This window comes from Rhinoraja longicauda, chromosome 37 (assembly GCF_053455715.1).
Source record: "Rhinoraja longicauda isolate Sanriku21f chromosome 37, sRhiLon1.1, whole genome shotgun sequence".
NCBI classification, from domain to species: Eukaryota; Metazoa; Chordata; class Chondrichthyes; order Rajiformes; family Arhynchobatidae; genus Rhinoraja; species Rhinoraja longicauda.
In genome coordinates this window covers 6,349,475-6,365,892 of record NC_135989.1, presented here as the reverse complement: position 1 = coordinate 6,365,892, position 16,418 = coordinate 6,349,475, and positions in this window count along the sequence as shown.

The window sequence follows — 16,418 nt, the reverse complement described above, 5'->3', positions numbered from 1 at the left end:
CCGTTAGGCAGCCGCAGACTCACTGAAAGGAAGCATGCAGGTACAGCAGGCAGTGAAGAAAGCCAATGGAATGTTGGCCTTCATAACAAGAGGAGTTGAGTATAGGAGCAAAGAGGTCCTTCTGCAGTTGTACAGGGCCCTAGTGAGACCGCACCTGGAGTACTGTGTGCAGTTTTGGTCTCCAAATTTGAGGAAGGATATTCTTGCTATTGAGGGCGTGCAGCGTAGGTTTACTAGGTTAATTCCCGGAATGGCGGGACTGTCATATGTTGAAAGACTGGAGCTCCTAGGCTTGTATACACTGGAATTTAGAAGGATGAGAGGGGATCTTATCGAAATGTATAAGATTATTAAGGGGTTGGACACATTAGAGGCAGGAAACATGTTCCCAATGTTGGGGGAGTCCAGAACCAGGGGCCACAGTTTAAGAATAAGGGGTAGGCCATTTAGAACAGAGACGAGGAAGAGCTTTTTCAGTCAGAGAGTTGTGAATCTGTGGAATTCTCTGCCTCAGAGGGCAGTGGAGGTCAATTCTCTGAATACATTCAAGAGAGAGCTAGATAGAGCTCTTAAGGATAGCGGAGTCAGGGGGTATGGGGAGAAAGCAGGAACGGGGTACTGATCAGCCATGATCACATTGAATGGCGGTGCTGGCTCGAAGGGCCGAATGGCCTACTCCTGCACCTATTGTCTATTGCAGCGCCCGGGCTTCCAGGCCTACAGTGTCCGGGCCTACAGTGTCCGGGCCTACAGTGTCCGGGCCTACAGTGTCCGGGCCTACAGTGTCCGGGCCTACAGTGTCTGGGCCTACAGTGTGCCTCAGTACACATGACAATAAACTAAATTGAACTGAACTGTATCTGAGATGCTTATCTAAGATGTATCTAAGACCATATGTATAGTGAGCTGAGTACAAAAATAAATTTCACTACCTCATTAAATGTGACAATAAAGTACGATTGATTGATTGATTTATTGATTATCTGTTTATTAATTAATTTATTTATGGAGCTACCTGTCTATTTATTTATCCATTTATCTATTTATTTATTTATCTGCAATTTATCTATTTATTTATTTATTTATTTATTTTGAAATGGTCCATGGCTTTATTCCTTCAGAAGATAGACACAAAAAGCTGGAGTAACTCAGCGGGTCAGGCAGCATCTCTGGACGAAAGGGATAGGTGACGTTTCGGGTCGAGACCCTTCTTCAGACTCTATTCCTTCTGGCCTGACTGATTTTCCTTTAAGCAAAGCCCACAATACCCTCTTCCTCATCGGACCTAATCCATCAAATTCTCATGACCACCCTTGAGAGACTCCTTTCTCATTGTTCCTTTCTATCATGATCGGGGATCGCTGGGCGACACGGACTTGGAGGGCCGAAAAGGCCTGTTTCCGGCTGTATATATATATGATATGATATGATATGATCTACCATGGTCTATATTTGACCATTGAAGCCTCTATTTCCATTATCTGCTTTTTGCATAACTCGAATATCCTTGGAAATTTACTCAGCAATAACCATCCCGCCATCAGGTGGTTTATAGAACAGCCCCGGAAGGTTCAAAAGTTCATCGATTCAATAGTGTTTTTATTGAAGAATAGTTATTTTATTGTGTACCAAAGTACAGTGAAATTCCTTATTTTTAATAATAATAATAATAATAATAATGCATTATATTTATATAGCGCGTTTCATATACTCAAAGACGCTTTACAGAGATTTAGAGAACATAGGGAAATGAATAAATAGATAAATAAGTAAATATGTAAACGAACAGAGAAAGGAGACAGAAGGTGAGGTGACCTTCAGTGGTTGAAGGCAGTATAGAGATTTTTGCATAGAGATCAGGAAGATTATTGCCATGCATACAAGTACAATCTCCGATTAAGTACCCAATGCCTAGGAACAGCCCGCTAAGTCCATATGCCAGAGACGCCAGGTTTTGGCACCATATTCACAGTCCCAACTGCAGATAATAATAATGATAATAATAATAATACATTTATTTTATATAGCGCTTTTCAAGATACTCAAAGACGCTTTACAAAGAGTTGCTGCTTTACAGCGAATGCAGCGCCGGAGACTCAGGTTCGATCCTGACTACAGGTGCTGCACTGTAAGGAGTTTGTACGTTCTCCCCGTGACCTGCGTGGGTTTTCTCCGAGATCTTCGGTTTCCTCCCACACTCCAAAGACGTACAGGTATGTAGGTTAATTGGCTGGGTAAATGTAAAAATTGTCCCTAGTGGGTGTAGGATAGTGTTAATGTACGGGGATCGCTGGGCGGCACGGACTTGGTGGGCCGAAAAAAAAAAAAAAGAAAGAAAAAAGGCCTGTTTCCGGCTGTATATATATGATATGATATGATATGAAAGCAAACAAGACATAAAAACAAACAAAGGAACAAAAGATTTGTCCTGACGGAGAAGCGGCGAACAAATAGCGCCAGCGTCCTCTCACGTCAGGGTCCGGCAGTAGACAATAAAGAACACAAGACACACAATTACAATTTTAACACAGACAACCATCACAGTGATTGCTCCAGGCACACCCTCACTGGGATGGAAGGCAAAGGAAAGTCTTATCTCCTCCTCATTCTTCTCCCGCGGTCAGGCAGTCAAACTGCTGCCTCGAGGCGATCGAGGCTCCCGACTTTTGAAGCCCCCGCCGGGCGATGGAAAGTCCCAGGGCCGAGCCGAGCAGGCCGATGAAGGTCCATGAGCCCCCACTGGGCGATGGAGAGTGCCGCGGCCAGGTCACGCAGGGCGATGAGGGGCCTGCGAGCGGGTCGATCGAACCTCGCGCTTCGGGGCGGTCGAAGCTGCTACGGCTGGAGCTCCCGAAAGCCGGTCGCCAGCCAGGGACCTGCGAACTCCCGATGTTGCGGTCTGCAGGGCCCACGGCCGAAGCCTCCGAGATGGTAAGTCCAGGCCCTGCGACCGGAGTCTTCAAGGTCGATCCCAGCTGGAGGCCGCCGACTCCGCGGTGTTAGGTCGTAGAGAGAACGGAGATACGACGATGAGGAGATTAGAAAAAAAGGTTTCCCCCAACCCCCCACCACCCCCCACATATACAGAGTTAAAAATAGATCAAAACATACATTTAAACGATAACAATGGACAAAGACCAAAAAGACAGAGAGAGTGCCGGTGAGCCGCAGCTGCAGATGGTCGTAAAGACAGTCAGAAACATTTTCCCCAGGGTGGAAATGTCCAACACGAGGGCATAGCTACAAGGCAAGAGGGGGGAAATATAATGGAGATGTTTGGGGCAATTCTTTTTACACAGAGGGTGGTGGGGGCCTGGAACGCATTGCCAGGGGTGGTGGGGGAGGCAGATACGATAGTGGCATTTAAAATGCTTTTAAGATGGGCACATGGATTTGCGGGGGAATAGAGGGGTGTGGATCATTGCAGGCGGATAAGATCTGTTGAGCTAGACATCATGCTCGGCACAAACATTGTGATCCAAAGAGTCCATTCCTGCACAGTACATACGGTCAGTGATAGGAGCAGAATTATGCCATTCGGCCCATCAAGTCCACTCCGCCATTTAATCATGGCTGATCTATCTCTCCCTCCTAACCCCATTCTCCTGCCTTCTCCCCATAACCCCTGACACCCGTACTAATCAAGAATCTGTCTATCTATGCCTTAAAAATATCCACTGACTTGGCCTCGTATAAGATTATTAAGGGGTTGGACACGTTAGAGGCAGGAAACACGTCCCCAATGTTGGGGGAGTCCAGAACAAGGGGCCACAGTTTAAGAATAAGGGGTAGGCCATTTAGAACTGAGATGAGGAAAAACTTTTTCAGTCAGAGAGTTGTGAATCTGTGGAATTCTCTGCCTCAGAAGGCAGTGGAGGCCAATTCTCTGAATGCATTCAAGAGAGAGCTAGATAGAGCTCTTAAGGATAGCGGAGTCAGGGGGTATGGGGAGAAGGCAGGAACGGGGTACTGATTGAGAATGATCAGCCATGATCACATTGAATGGCGGTGCTGGCTCGAAGGGCCGAATGGCCTCCTCCTGCACCTATTGTCTAATGTCTATTGTCTATTGCCTCCACAGCCTTCTGTGGCTAAGAATTCCACAGATTTACTACCCTCTGATTAAAGATATTCCTCCTCATCTCCTTCTGAAAGGAGGACGTCCTTTAATTCTGAGGCTGTGACCCCCGGCCCTGGACTATCCCACTAGTGGAAACATCCTCTCCACATCCTCTCTATCCAAGGCTTTCACTGTGTACGTTTGTAAGTGCTGACAAACAGGACGTGCGCGGTCGAGGCAATTTGTCGGCATGGATGAGTTGGACAAAATGGCCGGTTTCCATGCTGTGTAGCTCTGTGGCTCCAAGTATTTCACTGGCTGTGGAGCAGACTGTGATTGCCTTAGAGGGAACAAAAATGCAAATCTCACTTCATTTTCAAGTTATATTATGGCCGGTCACTTAAGGGAGTTGTTTGGCGGGCATTTCAAGTCTTTAGACTTTAGAGACTCAGCGAGGAAACAGGGCTTACATCCCACTGACCAGCGATCAACCCGTACACTAACATACACAGACTAGGGGGCAATTTTCTTCTGCAACTTACCAAAGCCAATTAACCTGTGCGTCTTTGGAGAGTGAGAGGGAACCGGAGCACCGGTTCACACACCCACACAGACAGCACCCGTAGTCAGGATCGTACCCGGGTCTCTGGCGCTGTGAGGCAGCAACTCTACCGCTGCGCCACCGTGCCGCCCCTGAAGTGTTATTGCCCCTATCTCCACTCCATCGCAGCTGAAGCCCCTTAGGACGTGCATTGTCCTTAGCAAAGCCCTAAATAAGAACAGAAGATCATCTCTGACCCCTCTCACCCCGGCCACAAACTCTTTGAAGCACTTCCCTCTGGAAGGCGACTCCGGACTGTCAAAGCAGCCACAGCCGGACATAAAAACAGCTTTTTTTCCCCACGAGTAGCAGTTCTACTCAATAACCAAAGTCTGTAGTTTCTTTTTTGCTCTGGTTTATTTTCACCCACATTTTTAGACCGTAGTGTTGTATCCTTATTGTTTTGATGTGGTTATGCTTTATTCTTAATTGTTAACTGTATGTTTGTGTTGTCATTTGTGAGCGGACCACCGTGGGCGGCACGGTGGCGCAGCGGTAGTGTTGCTGCCTTACAGCGAATGCAGCGCCGGAGACTCAGGTTCGATCCTGACTACGGGTGCCGTCTGTACGGAGTTTGTACGTTCTCCCCGTGACCTGCGTGGGTTTTCTCCGAGATCTTCGGTTTCCTCCCACACTCCAAAACGTACAGGTATGTCGGTTAATTGACTGGATAAATGTAAAAATTGTCCCTAGTGTGTGTAGGATAGTGTTAATGTGCGGGGATCGCTGGGCGGCGCGGACTCAGTGGGCCGAAGGGCCTGTTTCCACGCTGTATCTCTAAATCTAAATCTAAATCTAAAATCTAAAGGCACATTCCTTGTACATGCACATACTTGGCCAATCAACTTATTCATTCATTCAAAATGCTGGAAACATTCAGCATCAACAGAGAGAGAAACTATCAATGTTTCAGGCCTGAGACCCTTCGTCACAACTTGCAGTGAAACAGAAAATGCAGGGATTCCCCCAGCCAGCATCTGTGGAGAGAGAAACAAGGTGAATGGTTCAGGTCGAGATTGACGGAGGATGCTGGAGTAACTCAGCGGTTCAGGCTGGAGAAAAGGAATAGGTGACGATTCAGGTGGGAACAGACTGAAGGATAGAGAAGGCCAGAACAAGACAGGGCCGGCAACAGATGACCTTAGCCAGGAGGGGTGGAGTCCATAATGGCCCATTGTTTGGAACGGTGGAACTCGTAAGATGATTAGGGTGGGGGAGGGAGGGAGGTGGTGGGTTGGGGGGGGGGGAGGTAAAGGAATCCAGGGGTTACTTGAAATTCCACAGATTCACAATCGACATTTATCCCATTGGGTTGGACACTGCCCAAGCAAACATTGAGTTGCTGTTCAGGTCATAGACCCTTACGTAATTTGGTTCCTTCAGCCAAGTAATTGCTGGAAACACTATTATTTCCCCAGTCCATGTACTCTCTATTAGTTTAGTTAGTTTATTATTGTCATGAGTAACGAGGTACAGTGGAAAAACCATTTTTTGTTGCGTACTATCCTGTCTGCGGAGAGACTACACACGATTACAATCATGCTGTCCAGTGTACAGATACAGGGGAAAGGGTCTAACGTTTATCATATCATATCATATATATACAGCCGGAAACAGGCCTTTTCGGCCCTCCAAGTCCGTGCCGCCCAGTGATCCCCGTACATTAACACTATCCTACACCCACTAGGGACAATTTTTACATTTACCCAGCCAATTAACCTACATACCTGTACGTCTTTGGAGTGTGGGAGGAAACCGAAGATCTCGGAGAAAACCCACGCAGGTCACGGGGAGAACGTACAAACTCCTTACAGTGCAGCACCCGTAGTCAGGATCGAACCTGAGTCTCCGACGCTGCATTCGCTGTAAAGCAGCAACTCTACCGCTGCGCTACCGTGCCGCCCAGATAAAGTTTAGGGCAAGATAAAGTCCAGTAACGTCTGATTAAAGTTAGTTCAAAGGTCTCCAATGAGGTAAATGGGTCAGGATTGCCCTCTAGCTGGTGGTACGATGGTTCAGTTGCCTGATAACAGTTGGGAAGAAACTGTCCCTGAAACTTAGGGTTGCCAACTGTCCCGTATTAGCCGGGACATCCCATATTTTGGGCTAAATTGGTTTGCCCTTGTCCTGTATTAGGCCCAGACGCTGTAGGCCCAGACGCTATAGGCCCAGATGCTGTAGGCCCAGATCCTGTAGCCCAGACGCTGTAGGCCCAGACGCTGTAGGCCCAGATGCTGTAGGCCCAGACGCTGTAGGTCCAGATGCTGTAGCCCAGACGCTGTAGGCCCAGACGCTGTTGGCCCGGACACTGTAGGCCCAGACGCTGTAGCCCAGACGCTGTAGGCCCAGACGCTGTAGGCCCGGACGCTGTAGGCCCGGACGCTTTAGGTCCGGATGCTGTAGGTCCAGACAATGTAGGTCCGGACAGTGTAGGTCTGGACAGTGTAGGCCCGTAGGCCCAGGCGTCGCCTAACGGAGGTTGCAATAGACAATAGGTGCAGGAGTAGGCCATTCGGACCTTCGAGCCAGCACCACCATTCAATGTGGTCATGGCTGATCATTCCCAATCAGTACCCCGTTAGGGGTATTGATGGAGCGGGAGCACGTGGCCACTGGCTGGGTGAGGACACGTGGGGAGCAGGGCGGTGACGTCACCTCGTCCCTTATTTAGGAGTGAGGGAGTTGGCAACCCCTACTGAAACTGGAGGTATTCGTTTTCACACTTCTGGACCTCTTGCCTGATGGGAGAGGGAGTAGGAGGGAGTGACTGGGGTGAGACTGGTCCTTCATTATGCTGATGGCCTTGCCGAGGGTAGAATGAAGTGTAGATGGAGTAAATGGAAGCAAGATTATGGCCTCTTTCTGAAATTCGATGCAAATTTCCTTTCCTGCACCACGCTCACTGTTTGGGGGCGTGCATTGTTCAACACCAACAGGTCCCTCGCTTGTTCTTGGTTCCGATTAGAATATTGCTTTCATCTTTAAAGTCCTTTACCCATCTCCAGACTTGCAATGGCATCCAATGTCAACGCTTACACTGACCTCCTACCTTTTCTTCACAAAATGCTGGAGTAACTCAGCAGGTCAGGCAGCATCTCAGGAGAGAAGGAATGGGTGACGTTTCGGGTCGAGACCCTTCTTCAGTGCTGTAGAGACTATGGCACTGGAGGAGGCCCATGACAGAAAGGTCAGACTGGGAGTGGGAGGGGGAGTTGAAGTGCTCAGCCACCGGGAGATCAGGTTGGTTAAGGCGGACTGAGCGAAGGTGTTGAGCGAAACGATCGCCGAGCCTGCGTTTGGTTTCGCCGATGTAAAGAAGTTGACATCTGGAGCAGCGGATGCAATAGGCGTGGTTGGAGGAGGTACAGGTGAGACAGAGGTTCACCTGCACCTCCTCCAACCTCATCTATTGCATTTTGTGAATAAATACCATCGATTTGTACCAGCATCTGCAGTTATTTTCTTACATTACCTGATGCTGTACCTGGTGCTGTACCTGGTGCTGTACCTGGTGCTGTACCTGGTGCTGTACCTGGTGCTGTACCTGGTGCTGTACCTGGTGCTGTACCTGGTGCTGTACCTGGTGCTGTACCTGGTGCTGTACCTAGTGATGTACCTGGTGCTGTACCTGGTGCTGTACCTGGTGCTGTACCTGGTGCTGTACCTGGAGCTGTACCTGGTGCTGTACCTAGTGATGTACCTGGTGATGTACCTGGTGCTGTACCTGGTGCTGTACCTGGTGCTGTACCTGGTGATGTACCTGGTGCTGTACCTGGTGCTGTACCTGGTGCTGTACCTAGTGATGTACCTGGTGCTGTACCTGGTGCTGTACCTGGTGCTGTACCTGGTGCTGTACCTGGTGCAGTACCTAGTGATGTACCTGGTGCTGTACCTGGTGCTGTACCTGGTGCAGTACCTAGTGCTGTACCTGGTGATGTACCTGGAGCTGTACCTAGTGCTGTACCTGGAGCTGTACCTGGAGCTGTACCTGGAGCTGTACCTGATGCTGTACCTGGAGCTGTACCTGGAGCTGTACCTGGAGCTGTACCTGATGCTGTACCTGGTGCTGTACCTGGTGATGTACCTGGTGCTGTACCTGGTGCTGTACCTGGTGCTGTACCTAGTGCTGTACCTGGTGCTGTACCTGGTGCTGTACCTGGTGATGTACCTGGTGCTGTACCTAGTGCTGTACCTGGTGCTGTACCTGGTGCTGTACCTAGTGATGTACCTGGAGCTGTACCTAGTGCTGTACCTGGAGCTGTACCTGGAGCTGTACCTGGAGCTGTACCTGATGCTGTACCTGGTGCTGTACCTGGTGCTGTACCTGGTGATGTACCTGGTGCTGTACCTGGTGCTGTACCTGGAGCTGTACCTGGTGATGTACCTAGTGCTGTACCTGGTGCTGTACCTGGAGCTGTACCTGGTGCTGTACCTGGTGCTGTACCTAGTGATGTACCTGGTGCTGTACCTGGAGCTGTACCTGGTGCTGTACCTAGGTATCTGTACAGTGTGTAGAGAGTGGATGAGAAAGTGGGATAACACAGAACTAGTGTGAATGGGTGATGGATGGTCGACGTGGAGTTGATGGGCCGAAGGGGCTTGTTTCCATGCTGTATCTCTACACTCTAAACATCCTCCTCCATCTTCTCCGGCCTCTTCCCAGCTTCTTCATTGAAGGCAGTGACTCTATAATAAACTTCTGTGCCAACGACGGAAGTCATGATACAAAAGGGAGAGGGGAGAGTCAGGTGTAGGAAGGAACTGCAGATCCTGGTTAAAACCAAAGATAGACACAAAATGCTGGAGTAACTCAGCGGGACAGGCAGCATCCCTGGAGAGAAGGAAGGGACTTCCTTACCCTACCTTATCTCGGTGTCTCCCTCTCCCCTGACTCTCAGTCTGAAGAAGGGTCTCGACCCGAAACGTCGCCCGTTCCTTCCCTCCTGAGATGCTGCCTGACCCGCTGAGTTACTCCAGCATTTTGTGAATAAATACCTTCGATTTGTACCAGCATCTGCAGTTATTTTCTTACACTCTATCTAATCTTACTAAAACTCTGACTTGTATGTATATTTGTAACAGTGATTTCGGCTGATTTCTGCAAAACGGTGAACCGTAGCGCCACAATTTTTGCACCGCCTTAATCACACCGCTGGACGCTTGCCGAAAATGATATTGTTATTTAATTCGGTCGTATATTTTTTAAGTTACAGAGGTTTTAGGTTTTAAAAAAAAATTCCAGCCGTCTTTTCCATGGCCTTCAGCGTGTGACGTCAAAATGCCCATGCACCCCCCTCCTACTGATTTATTGAAGGCTTTCAGCATGGCGCTGCTGTGCGTCTGTGCCCCTCTCTCCCCTTGCTTCTCTCCTCTCTCCCACACCCGGGAGATCCTCTCCCCGCTATCCCCCCCCCCCCCCCCGGACCTTTCACTGATGCGCTCCCCCCCCCCCCCCCCCCCGACCTGTTGGTGCTGGGGGCAAGAGAGAGTAGGGGAAAGGGGTGTGCTGGCGAAAGTGGGGGTGGGGGAGAGTAAGAGTGTGTCTGGGGGAGAGAGAATGGTGGCGGGGTCTGAGAATGGGGACTGGGGAGGGGGACAACAGGGGTCGTCCGGAGGGGGCTTGTTGGTGGGGGAATAGGGGTACTGGGAAAAGGGGAGGTCGTGGGGAAAGGGGGGGTGTGGGGAGAGTAAGATTGGGGTTGGGGGAGGTGAGAATGGGGGGTGTGGCACACTTGGAGAGTAAGAGTGGGGCTGGGGGAGGAGAGAATGAGGGGTGTGGGGACGGGCCCAACGGGCCCTCTTTGCTAGTATATTTCTAAAACTCGTAACTTATATATATATTTGTATGTTTGTTTGTTCCTGAAATGCAGCCAAATCGGTACACGATAGCGTAACACATTTAGGCCCACCTTACTCACCATTCGCCTGCGGTGTGCATTGATCAAGATTCATTACATTTTAATTAATTTAATAAACTTTAATAAATGCGCTCCCCCCCCCCCCCCCCCCCCCCCACCGGGAGGACCGGCACCCATCCCCGGCATGTCCTGCGCCTGACCTTCCTCCCATGGTGCAGTGCAGCGGCAGAGGGTCAAAGAAGATGGCCGCCAGCAGGACGAACATGGGGCAGCGCGTTGTGGCCGCTCTCCTGCTGCTGGCCGGTGCCATGGCCGCCCGGGGCCGGGGTGAGTGGCTCCCTCTCCCCTTTCCTCTCCCCCCTCGCCTGCCCCTGACCCAGGGGGAGAGTCCCCAGCCGGCAACAGGTCCTCGGTCACCTAGTTTTACCTAACTCTAAATGAACATTTCCTGATAACTTTTCCCTCCTGCATTCATTTCCTCCCGCCTAGACTACTGCAACTCCCTATACACTGGGATCAGCCAATCATCCCAGTCCCGCCTGCAATTGGTCCAAAACGCCGCAGCGAGACTCCTGACGGGTACCCGTAAAAGGGACCACATCACCCTGATTCTGGCCTCTTCAACTTCAAGCTCCTCCTATTCACATACAAAGCCCTAAACGGGCTTGCCCCCCCACCCCCATATCAAAAATCTTCTAACCCACCACTCTATCTCCAGGTCCCTCAGGTTGGCCGACTTGGGGCTACTGACTATCCCGCGGTCTAGGCTTAAGCTCAGGGGTGACCGCGCTTTTGCGGTTGCAGCTCCTAGACTGTGGAACAGCATCCCTCTCCCCATCAGAACTGCCCCCTCCATCCACTCCTTTAAGTCCAGGCTCAAAACCTATTTCTACTCCCTAGCGTTTGAGGCCCTCTGAGGGGGCGCTGTGAACTGTTTATGTATGTGCTGTTATGTTTGTGTGCCATTGTATGTTCGTTTCTTAGTACATGAATTGATGTACAGCACTTTGGTCAACGTGGTTGTTTTTAAATGTGCCGTACATATAAAATTGAATTGACTTGACTTGACTTTTAACACAAGTAGGTCCAACAGCTCCCCTTGCTGGTCAGAGACAATCCTGCAACTCAGATCAGTCAAACTCTTAAAATGGATTCCCAAATCAGATGGAAGTCCATTCACAAACTGGGAACAACTTGAGGGTCTCGACCTAAAACGTCTCCCATTCCTTTTCTCCAGAGATGCTGTCTGACCCGCTGAGTTACTCCAGTTTTTCATGTCTATCTTCAACTCGCTGGAATTTAAAAGATTGAGGGGGGGATCTTATAGAAACTTACAAAATTCTTGAGGGGTTGGACAGGCTAGATGCAGGAAGATTGTTCCCGATGTTGGGGAAGTCCAGAACAAGGGGTCACAGTTTAAGGATAAGGGGGAAGTCTTTTAGGACCGAGATGAGAACGTTTTTTTTGACACAGAGAGTGGTGAATCTGTGGAATTCTCTGCCACAGAAGGTAGTTGAGGCCAGTTCATTGGCTATATTTAAGAGGGAGTTAGATGTGGCCCTTGTGGCTAAAGGGATCAGGGGGTATGGAGAGAAGGCAGGTACGGGATACTGAGCTGGATGATCAGCCATGATCATATTGAATGGCGGTGCAGGCTCGAAGGGCCGAATGGCCTACTCCTGCACCTATTTTCTATGTTTTCTATGTCTAACTCGAATTGGTACTTTAGCAGAGGAGCACAACTTTGCTGGTAATGTTACCAGCCACTGTGGAGGGAATGGACGGAAGATGTTTCAGGTCGAGACCCTTCTTCAGAATCTGATGATTAAACTGTCGGTCACTTTCAGATGTTTATTAATTTGTGCAAAGTTTGCAAACTTGTGCAAAGTTGGCGGCACAGTGGTAGAGTTGCAGTCTCGCAGCACCAGAGAGCCAGTTTCGATATTGACTACGGGTGCTGTCTGTGTGGAGTTTGTACGTTCTCCCCGTGACCTGCGTGGGCTTTCTCCGGGTGCTCCAGTTTCGTCCCACACTCAAAAGACGTGCAGGTCTGTAGGTTAATTGTAGGAAATTGGTGAACGAAAATCAAAAGACTCAAGAAGATGCTAAAAAGCTGAAATTAAAAGCATGAAATGCTGGAAACACACAGCAGGTCAGGCAGCATCTGTGAAGAGTGAAGCAGAATTAACATTTCATGTCCGAGATCCTTCACTACAACTGGGACACGGGAGAAACAAGTTAGTACTTTTTCAGATTGATGGTTTTGAATGAATATTGACGTGTTTTTTACAGAATTACAATTATGATATTTATTTTAGTTTCATTTAGTTTTTAGTTCAGAGATACAGCGCGGAAACAGGCCCTTCGGCCCACTGAGTCCACACCGACAAGTGATCGCCGCACACTAACACTATCCTATACACACTAGGGACAATTGCAATTTTACTAAACCCCCCCCAGGCCGGGTCCATCTTTGTTCTCTTTGCAGTGCGTCCTTGTCCGACCGTGGGCCCGTCAGATGATTCAAGTCGGGGCCCCTCTTCAGACTTCAGAAGGGACTAATCGTGGTCCCTTCCTCGTCAGCCCCTACCATCTCTCCATCGGGTCCTCACTCGTTCTCGGCAGTCCCCCCCCCACTAGGGTTGCAAACTTTCTCACTCCCAAGTAAGGGACAAAAGGTGACGTCACCGCCCCGCGCCCCACGTGACCTCACCCAGCCAGTGGCCACGTGCTCCCGCTCCACCAATGGCGGCCGCCCGGGCCGGGAGTTGGGTTGCTATGCAACCTCCGTTAGGCGGCGCCTTGTGCTCTGGGCCTACACTGTTTGGGCCTACACTGTCCGGGCCTACACCATCCGGGCCTACACTGTACCGGGCCTACAGTATCCGGGCCTACACTGTCCGGGCCTACACTGTCCGGGCCTACACTGTCTGGGCCTACACTGTCCGGGCCTACACTGTCCGTCCGGGCCTACAGCGGCGTCTGGGCCTACAGTGTCAGGGCCTACAGTATCCGGGCCTACACTGTCCGGGCCTACACTGTCCGGGCCTACACTGTCCGGGCCTACACTGTCCGGGCCTACACTGCCCAGGCCTACAGCGCCCCACAGGCCTAATAGGGGACAAGGGTGGGCCTGTACGGGACAAACCAATTTAGCCCAATATATGGATGTCCCGGCTTATAAGGGACAGTTGGCAACCCTACCCCTCACACCAGGCCCCCCTTGGTGCTCAGCGACGCGGCCCATCTATCTTAGCCCAACTGCCGAGACCCCCGCCTCAGCCAAACATTGCACATGGCTTACTGTAATACACTCACACAGCCCATCATTAGGCTGAGGAGGCCAAGTTGTTGGGTATTTGTAAGGCAGAGATGGATAGATTCTTGACTAGTGCGGGTGTCAGGGCGTTACGGGGAGAAGGCGGGAGAATGGGGTTGGGAGGGAGATAGATCAGCCATGATTGAATGGCGGAGTGGACTCGATGGGCCGAACGGCCTAATTTTGCTCCTATCACATGACCTTTGGATCTTATTGCTGCATCCCTCACTATAATGCATTTACACGACCCGTGTACAGCCCTTCATCCTCTTACACCATGCACATCCTGGAGGCTGCCAGAGACACTCGAACGCCAATGAATTAATGTTGGATCGCAGTCATTGTTGTCACTCTGGCAACGCACGCAGAGAGTCCTGCAGAATCCCGCTGCTGCTGCTTCCCGCATTCAAGAGAGGGCTGGATAGAGCTCTTAAGGATAGCGGAGTCAGGGGGTATGGGGAGAAGGCAGGAACGGGGTACTGATTGAGAATGATCAGCCATGATCACATTGAATGTTGGTGCTGGCTCGAAGGGCTGAATGGCCTCCTCCTGCACCTATTGTCTATTGTGATCAGCGTTTACTTCCCGAAGCCGGGAAGATTCAATGATTCAATCATCCAACGATACTTTATTGTCACATGTATCTGGGGAGAGTGAAACACATTGTTAATCTTTGCAGACAACACACAAAGTATATCTGCTGCCGACAGACTTACAAAGTACTCATTACAGTCTCTACGGTTGAATATCGCACATGGCGGCACGGTAGCGCAGCGGTAGAGTTGCTGCTTTACAGCGAATGCAGCGCCGGAGACTCAGGTTCGATCCTGACTACGGGTGCTGCACTGTAAGGAGTTTGTACGTTCTCCCCGTGACCTGCGTGGGTTTTCTCCGAGATCTTCGGTTTCCTCCCACACTCCAAAGACGTACAGGTTTGTAGGTTAATTGGCTGGGTAAATGTAAAAATTGTCCCTAGTGGGTGTAGGATAGTGTTAATGTACGGGGATCGTTGGGAGGCACGGACTTGGAGGGCCGAAAAGGCCTGTTTCCGGCTGTATATGATATGATATGATATGAACTGCTGTCTGAGCTGTTTAGCACACGTCCGCTTACAAACGCTGGCTGGGCAGTCACAGTGGACACAGGGTCCATTTTTAGTTCTTGACCCCCCCCCCCCCCATCAGATTCACAACTCTCTGACTGAAAAAGTTTTTCCTCATCTCAGTCCTAAATGGCCTACCCCTTATTCTAAAACTGTGGCCCCTGGTTCTGGTCTCCCCCAATCATTGGGAACATGGTTCCTGCCTCTAACGTGTCCAACCCCTTAATAATCTTATATATTTTCAATACGATATCCTCTCATCCCCTAAATACAGGTTTGTAGGTTAATTGGCTTGGTGTAAATGTAAATTACTCCAAAGACGTACAGGTTTGTAGGTTAATGGACTGGGTAAATGTAGAAATTGTCCCTAGTGTGTGTAGGATAGTGTTAATGTGCGGGGATCGCTGGGCGGCGCGGACTCGGTGGGCCGAAGGGCCTGTTTCCGCGCTGTATTGCTATCTTGCTATTGAGGGCGTGCAGCGTAGGTTTACTAGGTTAATTCCCGGAATGGCGGGACTGTCATATGTTGAAAGACTGGAGCGACTAGGTTTGTATACACTGGAATTTAGAAGGATGAGAGGGGATCTTATCGAAACGTATAAAATTATTAAGGGGTTGGACACGTTAGAGGCAGGAAACATGTTCCCAATGTTGGGGGAGTCCAGAACCAGGGGCCACAGTTTAAGAATAAGGGGTAGGCCATTTAGAACAGAGATGAGGAAAAACTTTTTTAGTCAGAGAGTTGTGAATCTGTGGAATTCTCTGCCTCAGAAGGCAGTGGAGGCCAATTCTCTGAATACATTCAAGAGAGAGCTAGATAGAGCTCTTAAGGATAGCGGAGTCAGGGGGTATGGGGAGAAGGCAGGAACGGGATACTGATTGAGAATGATCAACCATGATCACATTGAATGTTGGTGCTGGCTCGAAGGGCCGAATGGCCTTCTCCTGCACCTATTTTCTATTGTCTATTGTCTATTGTATCTCTAAATCTCTAAATCTAAATCTAAAAAAAATATCTAAATTGTCCTGTGTGTGTGTAGGATAGTGTTAGTGTGCTGGGATCGCTGGTCGGTGTGGACTCGGTGGGCTGAAGGGCCCGTTTCCGCGCTGTATCTCCAAACTAAACTAAACTCTGCGACAAAGAATGACGGTGATTGGGTGGGTCATTTTAATGTCCCATCTGGGAGACGACATCCTCTTCATACGACACAAAGTTATTGCCAATGGTTCGATACCCAAGCACTGTGATGGGTTCAGAGGAAGATTATGAGAATGATCCCGGGATTGAGTGGGTTAACATATGATGAGCGTTTGTCGGCACTGGGCCTGTACTCACTGGAGTTTAGAAGGATGAGGGGGGACCTCATTGAAACTTACCATATAATGAAAGGCTTGGATAGAGTGGATGTGGAGAGGAAGTTTCCAGTAGTGGGATTGTCTCGGACCAGAGGGCACAGCCTCAGAGTATTAGAATGGAG